The sequence below is a fragment of the Enhydra lutris genome, unplaced genomic scaffold, assembly GCF_002288905.1.
Source record: "Enhydra lutris kenyoni isolate GAN:26980312 unplaced genomic scaffold, ASM228890v2 scaffoldscaffold96, whole genome shotgun sequence".
NCBI lineage: Eukaryota > Metazoa > Chordata > Mammalia > Carnivora > Mustelidae > Enhydra > Enhydra lutris.
In genome coordinates, this window is record NW_019154180.1 from 1,753,010 (window position 1) to 1,762,341 (window position 9,332).

Below are 9,332 nucleotides of genomic sequence, written 5' to 3' on the forward strand. Positions count from 1 at the left end.
GAGGCAGCACAGGGCAGTGATTAGGTCCTGTGTCCCTGTGCCCCCCTATAGGTGGAACTGGGTTTGAATTTCAGATCCTCCACTAGATATTAGCTGAATTAACAAAACTTACGTGTCATTCTCACCATTACTGATAAATTACTGAAAATTAGCAGTGAAGGCACACCTGGTATCCCTAAGGTCTTGAACAGTCTCTAGCAAGTGTCTGACCAGGGAGCAAGAGCCCAGCCCCAGATATGCATGGCAGAGCTAGGCTCCCATTTACAGAAGGTGATAATGGACTGGACAAAACAGGTTCTAGACCTTGGGGAATTGGATCACTGAGCCAGCACCCTAGGCTGGTGGTACTCAGGTCCAGTTTACAAGGGAGGAAAGGCATTGCTGGGGATGGAGATTGAGAGTCCCAGCACATGGGTGCTATTTAAAGCCATAGGACTAGATGCAATCACCCAAGGCAAAGAAGATGGCAAAAGCCTGAGTCTTGAGAGAGCTGTCACAGTAACCAAAAGAAGAAAGGAGAATTTCTATTGGATGGCAGGTTTAACAACTTTCGAGTAAGACGAGAATTGAATTATGCTGATTGGGTTTATTAACAGGGAAGTTATTGGCAAGCTTGACACAAGCTGTTGCAGTGGAGCATTGGGGTGGAGGCCAGTTGACGGAGGGTTGAGGAGTGCAGAAAAGGGGCAGTGAGATAAGGGAGAATACCAACACAGCTTATCTGAGAAGTCTGGCTGGAAAGCAAGGAGAGCTGTCACTGTCTCCCAGACCAAAAGAGGAGATAGGGCTTAATGAAGAGGACATGTCTGATTCTTCTCTGGGTCCCTATGACCTGGACCAAGGCCTCAGAGAATAAGAGAAAGAGATTCAAGGAAAGAACTTCAGCGTCTTCCGTGAGAAGTGAATGTGTGAGGTGAGGATGTGAAGCCAGAAAACACAGACAACTTTTTAAGAAGTTTACAGTGAAGGAGGTCAGAGTGCAACAGCTAGGGGGAAGAAAATATTTGGAAAATTCTGATTTTTGTGTCTTAAAGATGAATTACATATGTTTATAGGCTACAAGGAGGACGCCAATTGGGGGAAAGAGGGAGGGAGGAAGTCCTTAAGGAGGTAGTTGGGTACAGTCAGTCTAGTGTGCAGAACTGGTCTACTAGTGGAGGATGAATACCTCTTCTTCAGAGGAGGGAGGAAAGGAAAGGAGAAGAAAGAGACAGGCTCATTTATTTATTCAACCAACATTAGTTACCATGCATCAGGCACTATCTCAGATGCTGAAGAAATGAGAAAAATAAAAATTCCTGCTCTTGTGGGGCACACATTCCAGGGGAGGAGGCTGACTATAATATCTATCTATCTATCTATCTATGTATATGTGTATGTATGTATGTATATGTATATATATATAGCATTTTAGAGGGTAATAAATGGTTTGGAGAAAATGTAGCATTTTAGAGGGTAATAAATAGTTTGGAGAAAAATAAATGGAGTAAGGTAAGTGGGATTAAGAGTGATGTGGAGAGTAGGTTACAATTTTACATAGGATGGTCAGGAAAAGCATCCCTAGGAAGGTAGCACTGAGCTATACATATGTCTGAAAGAAGAGTGTTTTAGTACGAAGGAACAGGCAATAGAAATTACCTAAAGACAGAGCATGCTTGGCATATTCCAGGAACATCAAGAAAGCCAGTGCATCTGGAGTAGAGTGATCAAGGAGTTAGTGAGAGATAAGATCAGAGATAATGGTGTGAGACTGACAAAACATGTAGTGTCACTGAAAGAACATTTACTTTTACTCTGCTTAAAAATGGAAGCCATTGAGAAAGTTATGCGCAAAGGAGTGACATAATATGGTATAGAGATGACATTTAAAGACATGGGACTAGACGAAATGAACATGGGAGTGAGTGTAGCTGGAAAACTGGACCAAGGACAGTAAGAGACTAGGGAGAAGAGAGGGAGCCAGCCAAAAAAGACAGAGAAATGTGACTAGTGAGGTGAGAGAATAATCAAGAGTGAGGCATCATTGAAGTCAAGAAGGAAGGAGGAATTCAATTGTTAACCAATGCTAGAAGGTCAAGTGGGATAAGAGTAAGGCTTAATCATTGTAGTTAACAATATGTAAGTCATTAGTGACTTTGACAAAAGAAGTTTGTATGACGTGCGTTTTTGGCTGGATGGAGCATTAGAAATAAGGAGCATAGAAAATTCCTTGGGGGAGTTTCATTGCAGAGGACAGCAGCTAAATGGGACAGTTGTTGGAGAAAGAAGGAGGGTCAAGAGGTTATATGGGAGAAGTGATAGCATATGTATAAGTTGATGGGAAAGCCCAAGTATGGAGTGAAAACTATGCTACATTGGAATGAGGGTGAGGATGATGTTATTAAGTGAGCAAAAGTGGGTAAGATGTAATGGTTTGGAAGCAGCACTATAGAAGGTGACAACCCTACCTGAAACCCTAAAAGACATGGAGTACAGGAGAATAAACCCCTTCATATGGCCCCCAGAGCTAGTGCCCTATCGCAACATATCGACTGGATTAATGACTTAGTGTGTGAATGAGAGGCCTGCATGGGAAGCCATGCCCTCCAGGTGGAGAGGAGTTAGAGTTACATTTGGATAAAGAGGTGGGAAGGTGGAGGCCTCTCTCTCATACAGCAAGGTGCTGGTGGGCTAGTGGGAGGCTTTGAAGATATAGGGGATGCCAGAGTGGTCAGGGTCTGATTATAGTTACAGAAGCACAGAGAAGTGCAGGGATGGATGTGCTATATAGAAAGCAATGAGCACAGAGACTTACAGGAACTGGGTTGTGGAATGTGGTGGGTCTTCTTGGAGTTTGAGGGATATGATTATCTGCATCCCTATCCCATCTGCTCCAAATTCATAGTAATTTAAAAATAAGATATAGGGGTCAGACAGATACAGAAGAACAAATAATTCCCCACATCCCTTAATAAAAGGAGCTGAGGCTCCAAACTGGCTTCCATAAATGCCATCCTATCCCTCACCCCTGCTTCAAATTAAACTTAACTACCTTTCCTGAGGACAGGCAGCTACAAAAGGCAGGTGGCCTTCCTGCATATCTCAGAAGTCTGGCACAGAAGAAGCAAGGGTGGCTGTGTTTTCCTTTGTTCTGTCTTACCAGTCAGGTATGCCACTGCTTCTCCTTAGGGAGGAGTAAGAGAAGTAGCAGAAATCTTCCTCACATAGCACAGGCAACTGAAGTTCCCTGTTGTATAGGCAAAGTGAAGACACTAAATAGAAGATGAATCATTTCACTTACAATCTCCAGGTTTTTATTCCTTCTAACTATTTAAGCTTAATGATTAAGTCCAAGATTAACCATGGGTTGAACTATGACCCTCATGTTTGTAGCAGGGGTTTGGGGAAATGGGACTTTATATCAAAAAGCCCCTTGTTACAGAGAGTCCTGTTCTCCCTTTCATGGAACCCTTCCCCCATTACCAACTCCTGCCCTCTTTGTATTATCCTCCTTTTTTTATGTAGGGAGGGGCTAACGTTTTGAAATCCCCTCTCCTTTCTCACAGATGCTGTTCTGGGTGCTGGGGATACAGTGACAAGCCACACTAAGTCCCTGCCTTCATGAAGCTTATATTCTTTTTTTTTTTTTGACAGGCAGAGATCACAAGTAGGCAGAGAGAGAGAGAGAGAGAGAGAGAGAGAGAGAGAGAATGAGAGAGGAGGAAGCAGGCTCCCCGCTCAGCAGATAGCCCGATATTGGGCTGGATCCCAGGACCCTGGGACTATGACCTGAGCCACCCAGGCACCCCTGAAGCTTACATCCTTAAGCGAGGAACAGGCAATACCCAGATAAGGAAGTAAATCTGATAATTTCCAGTACAAAATACCTTGGGATCATTAAAAGTGGTAATGTAGCCAAGAATAACTGCAGGAGAAGGACAACGGCCTGTCAATCTGGTCAGGGTGCAAAAAAATGTCCTGGGTCCTTCTGGACCTTCTGGGTAACTTAGACATTCAGGGCATTCAGCTCTGAAACCAGTTTTGCCATCTCTAATTCCAATGTGGAGTAAAGGGAGCAGGAGGAAAGTAAAATGACAAAGCTATTAATATATGAGAGGCTGCCAAGCCATTATCATTTATTTCAAGTGGTGGTAAAAGCAGATGACTCATCCTTCAGAGCTGCAGGACTTTGCACTAAACAGTGTGGATGGTTTATTGGCTTGCCTGTTTTCCTAAGCTCAAAATTCAGGAGATAGAGCTTCTGAGAGCCAGTAGCCCTGAGGAGTTGCATTTCTTCACCTCAGCTCTAGAAAGATTTTTCCAACAGTCAAAGTGTCCATGAGAACAGATTCTTCAACAATGACTGGGAGCAGGGTGGTTTCTGGGTGGGGATGAAGCTAAGCAGCTAGATGGAAGAGTCCTTGTCTTACTTGCCCTCCCTCAGCAGACACACTTCCCTGCCTTGTAGGCTAAGAAGGAAAGGAAGGAGTCTTTTGTTGGAATTCCCAAGAGATGCTCTTTTTCTTTAGTGCTCTGGGCAAATGTAGCCTATTTCATGAAAGACATTTTCCCCCCCAAGGCTTTGGAAAACTGATTGGCAAGTTCATAATGCTTGCTGGGTCCAACTGCCTATCATTTGTAACATTTGGGAGTGTGTGGCTTCATTAAGTGCTCTGAGAGGCTCCCTGTATGGAAGCTCTGCCACTGAATCTACAATGTGAAGTGGCTGGTTCTATAAAACCGATTGGTTCCAACAGGCTAAGAAGTGAATTCACCTAGGAAATATGTAGGGTTTTTTTCTTTCTTTTTTAAATTTTTTAAATTTATTTTCAGCTTAACAGTATTCATTGTTTTTGCACCACACCCAGTGCTCCATGCAATCCATGCCCTCTCCAATACCCACCACCTGGTAGGAAATATGTAGTTTTAATGTAAAAAGGTCTTTGTAAAAAGCAGTTGTTCTTTCTTTTCTGATGCATCATCAATAGTATCACTGGTTGGGTCTCAGTTCCAAAATTATTAGGGCTGGCGCTATTGTATGAAATAGAAAGGACTCCATGGTGGGCCAAATAAATTTGAGACTTCCTATTTCTATGGGAAATTTTGACAAGAGAAAAAAAAAACAGAGAATATGTTTTCATCTCAAAGGACCTAGTATTAGATGGGCTGTAAGGGGAATCAGTATTTGGAAGGGACTATAAAAGATTTGATGAAGCTGGTACTACCTTCCTCCTGAAATATGAATCTCTTTTATAGTCTCCCCCCACAAGTGGGGCATTCATCCTTAGATCGAACCAGGGATGGGCTGACCACTACTCACAGGACATCTTATATCACTTTTAGACTAGCTGTACAGCAAAATGTCCTTTGACATGAGTGAAGAATTATATGAGGGAAGGTAGAAAGACCAATCAGACTCCTTGCTTTTCAATTCTAAGTTGGCCAGAAAAAAAAATTTAAACTGGTAATTAGAGAGCCCATCCCTACTACTCTTTTGCCCTGCCCACATAGGCAGGCATGATTTGAGTTCCCTCTTTATAGGTATACACTCTATGACATTCATTAATCATTCTCTCTTTCTCTCTCTCTCTCTCTCTCTCTCTCTCTCTCTCTCTCTCACACACACACACACACACACACACACACACACATAAGTAGGTGAAACATTATCTTAATGCTTCAGATACTATATGGACCAAAGATTAGCCAAGAATACAGAGACATCACAATCATCTGGATGTCCCAAAGTTGACACTAAAGCTTCTACCATTTCTTCATGGACAAGCCCTTAGGACTTTACTTAGAGTCTGTTTACTTAGTCTACACTCAGTTCTAATATCCTGTGGAAATATGGTTACCCAACCTGTTGCAACTTAATAACATAATTAGAAGGGACCAGTGCTTATCCACCTGATAATCCAGATTGCAAATAGCTTTTAGTATTGTCATAATCAATAGAATTAACCATAGAATTTTCAGTGTGTTCTTGGGGAAATTACTTTCCTTCTCTGAGCCTGAATTTATTTTTGTTTGCTTGATTGATGTAAGAGACATGATAGCTCCCATGTATATTTTGCAGGTCTGTGTTATTGCTTGAGTCAGCTATTGTGTTGGAACATTTATAGTGCTTTTAGCTGTGAGTAATGAAAACCCTTACTTAGATTGACTCAGACAACAAAAATCATTTATAAGGAGGTCCAGAGGTAATGTGGGCTGTTATGTTGCTTAATTCAGCTGCTCAACAATGTCTTTGAGGACCATCTCACAGATAACACAATGTAGTTGGCTTTTGTCTTTAATGGCAGAACTTGAATTAGAATAAGAACTGAATGAACTTAAAGGCATCTGACAATTAACCCAGAACCCTGTCCAGTGTTCATGCTGCCTTAGGGTTTTGGATATTCCATAGTTAGCAATTGTCTTCTGTGTGGGGCTGTGTTGGGGGGAAAATCACTGGAGGTTGAAGAAAGCTATGGCAGGGGAGCTTTTGATGTCAATTCATTGTAAAGTTCCATATTCCCAGAAGGATCTAATTCTATGAAATGTTCAAGGTATATCAGAATAGAAAAGGGTCATGGAGGTTAGACAGACATGGTCTATTTAAGATGCCTCTGGTTAGGAGTGGTGAGAACACTGGGTACATAGAGGGACAGGGTGAGAAGTGAAGCTGGCATGTATCTCTAATGCCAAGGTGCTAAGACTGGGTTATCAATTTTAAGGAACATTGCATTTAAGTAGAGGAGTTTGGCATGTCAGATTTATATTTTTCAAAGACCAGTAAGGCCAGGATGGTAAGTATTAATTTGGAAATGTGGAGTATGAGACCAGAGGTAGCTGAATCTCTTAAGATGCTATTGCAATATTCCAGGAGAGAAATACTGAGACTCTGACCTAGGTCAAGGCAGAGGGGGTAGAGAAAAAGGATTTCGATTTCATCATGGTTTGGTCTTAGCCTGGTTTTTGGTAACAGATTGGATGTAGATGGTGAAAGAGGGTTCAGCCTATGGAAACTTTCAAGTTTTAGGTGTGGCATCCTAGTGCCTCAAGTGTGCTTCACTGAAATAGGCTCCATAGCAGAGGCAGAATGCCCTTCAACGGATGATAAAAGTTTTGGTAGTTTGGAATATGTTGACTCTGCGGTGTCTGTGGGATGACCAAGTGGAAAGTTATAGGAGGCAGTTGACTATATCAAGCTGGAGCTTGGGACAGAGGTCCAGGTTAGAGACTGACTTACTAACACTATGAATTATATTATATATAGCACTTTGTATTTTAAAAAATAATCTTCATCTTCATGATTTGATTTAATACTTACTGCAATTCTATGAGGTGGACATTATTTTTCCCTCTTCCCAGATGAGGCAACTGAGTCCCAGAGAAATTAGATGACTTGCCTAAGATCACACAGCCAGGAAGTAACAGAACTGGGGCTAGAATGAGAGTCCCTTCATAGGGAATGCCACACATTTCCTACTGTTCAAATGCAAAGTTAGCTGCACAGAGATAGTGGGAGAAGCCATGGGGAATTGAAGTCCCTCAAAAACCTTATGAAAAATAAGAACAGAGTTGGGCAGAAGATGGAACCCTGGAGTTTTCACAGAAGTAAACATGAGCTGCCTGCAGCTGGGCCTACAAAATCCTGACCAATGGGATGTTATGCCTTTGGATCTAACTGGGTTCCTGGACCTGGGGATGCTGCAACTTTGCCTTTCCCAGCTTTCCTCCCAAATTTACTCTAACCTCCCCCTCCCTGTGTTTCTACTGAAGTTACTCAGTTTGTATTTTGGATCTTGGCTCTGTTAACTGTATCTTGAGGTTCTGAACCCTGGCTGCATCCCTAGGTTGTTGACTCCCAGGACCCACCCTCGGTCTCTCTGTTTGGGTGTTGGGCTCTGTTCAGGGCTTAGGCTGGCGGGGTTTCAGGTTCTGGGTGTCAACACCTAGGGAGTATTAAAGGAATGATTTCAGACATGTTTCTTCAGCCCATCTCGGGCCTGCTCTCCTGCTGAGTAGGCATGGAGAATGACTATGATTTGCTTGACTGGCAAACAGACCCTAGGGAAGGGTCACATGGCATGTTAGACAGACTTGAAGGCTTTATAAACCAGAGGGGAATTTTCCAGATGGTCCTCATTGGGAGGCAGTGAGGAAAATCCAAAAGGCAAGCATCAAATTGGGGGTGAGTTGGAGGAATGAGAGTGCCAAGGGAGACAATGGAAGCTCTGGCTCATGTCTTCAGGAAAACTGAAGGCAATTTATTCCCATCCTCAGATCAGAAGAAGGTGAGCAGCAGAACTGTGCTGAGAACAGCCATACTTTTTATATCAAATTTTCTAGCCTGGGGAGTGAGGAATGTGCATGAAGGAGTCTAAAGAAAGTTCACCACTTTCAACATCAAGGTTTTTGAAAACAGCTATTTAAACCACATGTTAGGAAGAAACAAACCACATATTCCAAGTATGGCACATTTTTTCTGCCTTAGCAAAATGAAGCACACCAGACATATGCAAACTCTTCCTAATTACTCTTCGTTCTTATTGTGAACTTCATGTCCTGTTCTTGGCTATGACAATTGTTTTTTTTTTTTAATTTTCATTACTACTTAGATGTAGTCACTACTCTTGTGGAAAACGGCCCCAAATAGATGTGCCTTTTGAGTTAGTGTATCTCTTTTTACAGGGTTTCTTCTCTGACTTCACTATAAATCTGTCAGTTGTCACTTCTCATGATTGTCAACAAGCCTTCTTTAACAAAATCACTTTTTCTTACCATTTCTCATTTGCGTTGACATTGAAATTTAGATATATATATATATATATATATATGTTTCATAGAACTTTATGTAAACTAAGGTTTCTGGGCACTGTCCCTCACCTCCACAAAAATAGTGTGGAGCATGGGCTTCTTGATTGTGATTTCGGTTGCTCTGAGGCTTTCCTTCCCCCCAACTCAGTTATATTCTCATTAAGCAGGGCTTATTCATTCTTTAAGCAAATATTTCCTGAGTGCCTACCATATATCAGAGATTCTTTTACCAGCTGGGCATACAGAAGTACAAAACAGAAAATGTCCCTGGCCTCATGAAACTTGCATCTCATGGGAGGAAACACTTTAAAAATGTGACATATTAGAAGATGGAAAATGCTATGAAAGGAAATAAAGCAGTGGAGGGAATAATGTACTGCTGAGGGTGCACTTTATTATTTAAATAGGATACTGTGATTTATAAGGGGATCAAATAGAGGCAATGAGCCATGTGGATGTCTGAGAAGAAAGCATTTCAGGCAGAAGGAACAGGAATACAAAGGCCCTGAGGTGGTTGGGTACATGCCTGATATGTTAGAGAAATGGCA